We start from the raw sequence: 7,261 nt of genomic DNA on the forward strand, positions 1-7,261 counted from the left end.
ATTAAAATTATTTTGTTCGGTGTTGTTGCTGTTGATGTGAAGTAGACGTTTAGGAGGAAATAACCGTCAGTGGTTTGTTGTTGTTACATCCTTCTCGCCTTTGCTGTTTGCTCAATGGAATTATTTGCCACCAGCACGTGCCACACCACCAAATTGTAGTTGAATAACATACAGCGACACTGAAACCAATAAGCAAATAGTGCCGGGCTGATTTTGCGGGACTTCAATCACACCTAGGTGCTATTACGCGGAATTGACGTCCGTCACGTTCGTCTTCCATTCTCAAACGATTCCACAGAGTTTACTGAAAAACATCAAATCTCTTCTGATGGTCGGTGACACTTAACCGTCGTCACTTACAGCTAAACAAATTTATCCCATCCTGGATCTCACGCACAAGGCCCTACATCCTGCATTCGCAATTGTCTGGTAATTCTTAAACTTCCGTATCGATATCGGTGGTAGATAATACAGATGAGGCTGTGATGCCCGCAGTTAAACATGCTTGGCAACTCTAGTGATGCGCAATTGATTACGGGGGCGGAATCTTGTTGTTGTTGATTTTATGTAAATGACTTAAAATTATGATGTGCTCATAAATTTTTCGTGTGTGTTGCAGTGCTGCTCTCTCCACCCACCTTCGTCTTCCCGCATAAACTATCATCAACACATCACCATGCGGCCTATTTTCCGATTGCACTCAACTTGCCCGGATCAGATGGCTATTCACGTGTACTATGCGGGATTCCAACCCCGGTGCAGCACGGTATGGTGTAAATATTTCGTGCAAATGTTTCCTAGCGAACATTTAACGCCATTGTCTCTTTCACCGTTCGGGTGAGTCTCATTTCATCATTTCGCCGTTCCGTTTTATCCGGTGGCTGTTGCCGTTGACATCATTCGCGCGCGTTTCATTGGTCGGTACACTGGTGTGGTGATTCCGCCTTCCGGCATCATTTCGCAATGCCATTTCAATCGACTGCATGTTCAACAGATTGATCCCACCGATGTACCTCGCCTTCCTTTTCGTTATCATATTGCTGTTCCGTTTTATCCGGTGACTATTGCCGTTGGCATCATTCGCGCGCGTTTCATTGTCCGGCGCACTGGTGTGGCGATTCTGCATTCCGAAATCATTTCGCAATGCAATTTCAATCGACTAATTGTTGGTATTTGTTCAATCAAACTATCCATTACTTGTTGAATTTTTTGAATCTCGCTTGACGGCAACGGAAACGGAAACTATAAAAAAAGATTTTTTGGTGAATTATCGAATTCAATCCCCTTTCAGAAAATTATAAAATTACAAAAGGGATAGGAATGAGGCTTCACAAAAACAGATAGCTCTATACTCATAAGCCCTTCATCAGTTTCAATGTCTTCTGACTACTTAAAAGACGAGTTGCACATATGCCCTTATGTCTAACTCGTAAGTAAACCTAGTAAATTTTTTTTAATAAAAAAAATAGGATAGAATTATGTCGGATAGAATTATGTCATTGCTTCCAATACTGCAATGCAAACCATCCACAATTCAAATTGTTTAAAGTATAAAATATTTAAATCTATTTGTCTTATTATCACGTTTAGGAAACGAAAGATTTTAGAGAAGTGAAAAGGTTTGGCAATTACTCGTCTGAAATAAGATTAACTTGGTATTGCGAGAATTATTTCTTGTATCTTGATCAAAGTTACTGTATATTTACAATATTTCTGATCCGCAATAAGGGAGGTCTTAAGGGACTGCCACACATTCCACTTCTTCAAAGTTACATCAAGTCGTCATGAATTGTCTGTTTATTGATTATTATTTCTCCGTTCGGTTTTCTATTATATCAATCTACTGTTTCAGCTGTGTTAGTAGTGGATAGTTTCAAACGTTTAGGTAAAACCATAAAATCCCTATCCGACCTCTTATATTACCAAATGATCGAAGAGATCAGGGAGGAGTATAGAGGAGAAAGCACTTTGCTATCCCTCTGAGAGGGGAGTCTTAGACATAGGAGTCCGGGGAGTGGAAACCGCCACCAGTTGGCAGCACAATGAGGTAGTGGGTAAGTTTTCAGCCGTTTCCCCATAAGCTTGCGTGGAACAGCTGACTACCCGCCGATGATTTTGTTAAATAGCAGGGGTTATTTGCAATATTTTTGAAAAACACTTCAAACAAAAAGTAATCAGAATTAAATTTCTGATTTTTTTATGTTTTTTTTTTTTTTTTTTTTTTTTTTTTACATAAAAAAATAATACATAAATTTACATAAAAATGTGTTTTTTTTTTTTTTTTTTTTACATAAAAAAATCAGAAATTCAATTCTGATTACTTTTTGTTTGAAGTGTTTTTCAAAAATATTGCAAATAACCCCTGCTATTTAACAAAATCATCGGCGGGTAGTCAGCTGTTCCACGCAAGCTTATGGGGAAACGGCTGAAAACTTACCCTCTACCTCATTGTGCTGGCGGCTTCCACTCCCCGGACTCCTATGTCTAACAGCGCGGTATAGGACTGCTTTCTCCTCTATACTCCTCCCTGGAAGAGATAAAAAAAGAAGAGGAATTTGTACGTTTACTTGGTCATTAGGGAGGTGCTAAACAGCCGACTGTTGTGAGGTGCACGTAAATTGTTTTCCTTCAAAAAATTCCAACCATATTTCTAATTACTAAAAGAATATAATAAATAACACTTTCAATTATTAAATTATAATACAGCCATGGAATTAAAGTATATCCTAGTGATACCCCAAAAAAAGGTTTGATGTTCAAAAAGAGAGGATAGATTTCAAACCCCAGAATTTCGGTCAACTTTAAGAAAGGAATAATATTTTAAGCGTTACTAATTAAATTGAAGTTGTAAGCACCCGAATAGTGTATTCTATTCTAACCTTACTATATAAAAAAACATATTGATAAACAACTCTTAAGTGGAAAATTTACTAACTGTGGAATACTGACTGGAATCTCCACGATCCTTTGGTATATGTATATTTCATTTCTACTTAAATTTCAAATTCTCAGAATATTAGATTTGCATAGACACAACACCAATAAAAATATAATCTAAAAACGGATAATAAATGTAGCTTAATAGATGTAGACATAAGAATATTCCAGGAATGCACTCATGATTTCTCGATATGCACGTCAAAAAGGGATGTTGGGCCCCATGTTCTGCTGGGAGGAGGGTAGTAATTAGTTTCATATTAGAATCTATACGGTTTCACCTCTGAACCAACTTAAATTTTGTTTTTGTTTTTATTTCTATTAGTTTGAGTGTGAAAGTCTCGTCGATTACTTTTTGGCTTTCGTGGGACGCCACTGAGGCCGTCCATAAATGACGGCACGCGCCAGAGGGGGGAGGGGTTCATGATTTTGTGATGGTCTGTGACGGAAGGGGAGGGGGGAGATTCCTAAAATTTGATGTAACAAAAAAAAAATTTTAAACGAAATAAAAAAAATCGCAGATTTTTTATATGTTTTGCTTATAATGAGGCATATCCTTCTAAGACAAAACAAGTTTGTCAAGCTGAGGTCACTCAGATTTGGAGAAGCCTGAAGGATGAAAAAGACAAAGACGAAAAACTGGATGATATGATGAAAAAATTAAAATCTATTGCCATGAAGAGAAAAGGAAATATGTTTTCATTTTGGGGAAATTTGTCCCAAAAATCCGAAAAAAAAGTCTCAAGACAAATCACTGACGTCATCAAACGGTTCCTCGTCCGAAATTCCGATTGAATTTTTACCAGATTGGTCTCAATTTGATGAGCCCCAGGAAGAATCCCAATCAGACGAGCATCTTTCTACTTCAAAAGAAGCACAGGTAACAACTACATCGAAAACGAAGGCTCAAGACGAATTAAAAGACAAATTAATCCTTGTCAATTCTGACTTGCTAGCCTTACAGAAACGAAAAGATTATGATATGTTGAGTGAAGAACAAGAAAGCGAATTTAAGAAAAAAAAGAAACAAAAAGTGGATCCTGAAAAGGAGTTGAAAAAAATAGTCGATGATCAGATAAGACAAAAAAGTCTAGAGAAAATAAAAAGAAGAAATTGGTAAAAGTTTTGGAAGAAAACCCTGCACTGAAGGACTCCTTGGGTGGCCAACTAAAGGTAGGAAGACCCTGATTAGAAGTCAAACAACCTTTGCTTCTTCAAGCCATCATCAATCTTGCCATGCACGGCTCAGCTGCCTACGAGAAAAGAAGAAGCGAAGTCTATAGAAGTATTGCTACTTTGGATGAACTGACCGAACAATTAAAGAAGGATGGCTTTCAAATCAGTCAAAGTGGAGTTTATCTCCGATTTCTACCTTGGCGTAGTTCCTCTCTTGAAGGGAAGCGACAGGTCGTCACCATCCCTGTCAAGGTAATTCGCGCTCAAAACGATTTGCATTCAAAGCACATAGACGGACCATTTTGTACGGCATCTATTCGATCCATGGAGTCACTGGCTTCTCTTTTGGGCCAACAAGAAGCGTGTTTTTTAAGTCAAAACGACAAAGCGTGCGTCTGATAGGAATCACCGCCACTAACAAACAATCGCCCATGATAATGCATGTTGAGTACCGAGTTAGCCTGCCTGACCATGATTGGGTTGTGGCCGAGCAGCATAAACTAATCCAATCCGTACATGCTTGTATTGAGATTCAACCGAATGGATTAGGAAAACCAGAAGCTGTCGGGTAATCCGGGCGCACATACATAGCTCGCCTTTCCGGAAAACATTGCTCGTCTACGGCATTTGCGCATGGGCTCGACTTTGAGCGGTTATTGAGCGTTCCAGAATTTGAGAAAATCGTGAAATCTGGCCCTGAGAAGTCCGTCAAACCAGTAATTTTCCTCGCTGTAGATGGAGGCCCTGACTAGAATCCTCGTTATCAAAATGTGATTGATGTTGCAGTTCATCTTTTTTTTATTCACGATTTGAATGGATTTTTTGTAGCCACCAATTCTCCCAGTCGAAGCGCATTCAACCGTGTGGAAAGAAAAATGGCCCCTCTTAGTCGTGAACTATCTGGTCTTATATTACCTTACGATCATTATGGAACGCATCTCGATAACCAACGTCGAACCATGGACCTTGATCTAGAAAAATGAATTTTTGCATTTTCTGGGTCAACTCTCGCCGAGATCCGGTCAAAAGTTGTGGTTGATGAGTTCCCTACAGTGGCTGAATATATTAAACCTGACGCATCACAGCTGAAAATTGATGATATGCTAACTAAGGATAAAAAATGTCCGAACAAGTAAGTATATGAGTCAAATTGTCAAGTGTTTGGACAGCACCTGCTGTTCGTCACCAAGAAGTTCATTTTTCGTTTTAAATCCAAGCAGACTTATTCCTCCTCCTATTCCTCTTATTCAAACGTCCGATGGTCTTAAGGCTCCAGAGAGGACATATCAAGAAAATCACGTTTTTCCCAGTTTATTTGTTTCAAAAATGTTACAGATTGAAGAAATACTGCCGTGGTCAACGAAAGCCTTAAAACAACTCCCATACGATCTTTACTGTCTATCAATTCAGTCTGTACTACTGGAAAGGATTTGCAAGAAGTGTAACTTTACTTTGCGTCCAAAGTCATGTTGAAGAAACATCAAAAAGTTCACAAAAACGATGCGGTACGAGAAGCTTTGACTATTGCAAGAACTAGGCCTGTTCGAATTGCCGGTGTCCGTCAACGCGAGATGATGGCAATCATTGCGATTTGCGAGAGAAGAAAACGGAGAGCAAGTTAACTGGATGGACGAAGATGAATTAGATTTGGCTGGAATTCAAGTGCCAAAGAATTTATCGTCGCCTTGGGAAAACGAAGAAGGATCCGGACCGAAACAAATGTTTTTGTCTATTTCTTATTTTTTTGTCAACTATAAAGAATTTGCTATTGGATTTCGAGTTCGAATTCAATAAAACCAAGAAGATTTAAAATATAATGCTTTTTTCTTTAATTAATTTTAGCCTATAAATTTTTAGGGAGTAAAGCGATTTGTAACGTCATTTTGAGGGGGGGAGACACGTTTTTGTGACAGTCCGTGACAGAAGGGGAGGGGGGGGGTCTAAAAAACTGGAAAAAACGCGTGACGTCATTTATGGCAGGCCCCACTTCCAAAACACGGATTTTTGCAATTATTCGAAAACAGAGACACGGAGGAATGTTATTGTCACTGTGATGAGTTACATACAGAAGGCATTTTGTAAAGCTGATGGCACAACAGGCGAATACCGTGGAGGAACCGTTAAGTTCATCGATGCCACTGCACCGAAGCAGAATTCGGGAACTCAAGATTGCGGTGCTTTCGTCATCTACAACTCGATCAAAATTTTGATGGTGATAAATGTTCGATGTTTTCGTTGTGTTCTTTGCATTCATTGTGCCTTTTTTCCTCATTTCTTTTACTCCCTGTTTTGGGGAACATACCCAACTCTTTAGTGTGGCTTACCCGACGCCACTGAAAGACTAGCAAAAGGAAAAATTTTCCGTTTCAACTACGACCCTTTGGTGAGGAGGCTGTTGAAGTCGTTAATTAGGCTGCAATCTGGTAAGACAGATTTAGGATCTGCTGCAGGAAAAATTTCTACGTCTTCCGCGTGTCTTCACTAATTTACAAATAAAGTTGAGTAGGCGTTTCGTCGACGATTGGGGTCGATTTTCTCCGAGAAGAATAACGCAGATGTGTTAGGGACGCTATTCTTAACGGAGCTTAGGAGTTGGACCACCGAATTTGAGGAAAAGTGACCACAGTGGATTCTGAAACGCAGCGAAGCTTTTCTTGATTCAGATTTTCAGGCGGAGACTGAGTCCGTCCTGGATGTTGACTCGAAGACTGAGCCCGTCCTGCATGTTGACTTGAAGACTGAGCCCGTCCTGGCTGTTGACTCGAAGACTGAGCCCGCCTTAGCTTTGAACTTGGACACTGCCGCGGACATGAACTCGGCGTTTGTGGCCGTTGTGGATTCGTATTCGGAGACAGCTTTGGAACGAATTCGGAGACCTGGGTCGTGGCGAAGGCGAAGGTTAACACACTGGCGATGGTGGACGACGACTACAAGGCTGACGTCATGGTTGTAACCAGAAACAGATACACGGCTAGGATGAACCATTGACTAGCAGCGTACAAGCCGTGGAGATCATCCAAGAAGAGGAAGCACAAGAAATTGGGTAAAACGTTTTCGTCTTCAGTATTTTTACGTTTCCTTTAGCACTAACCTGAATCACTTTAGCCTTGAACAACATATTGACTTCGTCAAGGTCCATTCACTCTAC

The sequence above is a fragment of the Daphnia pulicaria genome, chromosome 7 (genome assembly GCF_021234035.1).
Source record: "Daphnia pulicaria isolate SC F1-1A chromosome 7, SC_F0-13Bv2, whole genome shotgun sequence".
In the NCBI taxonomy this organism is placed as follows: domain Eukaryota; kingdom Metazoa; phylum Arthropoda; class Branchiopoda; order Diplostraca; family Daphniidae; genus Daphnia; species Daphnia pulicaria.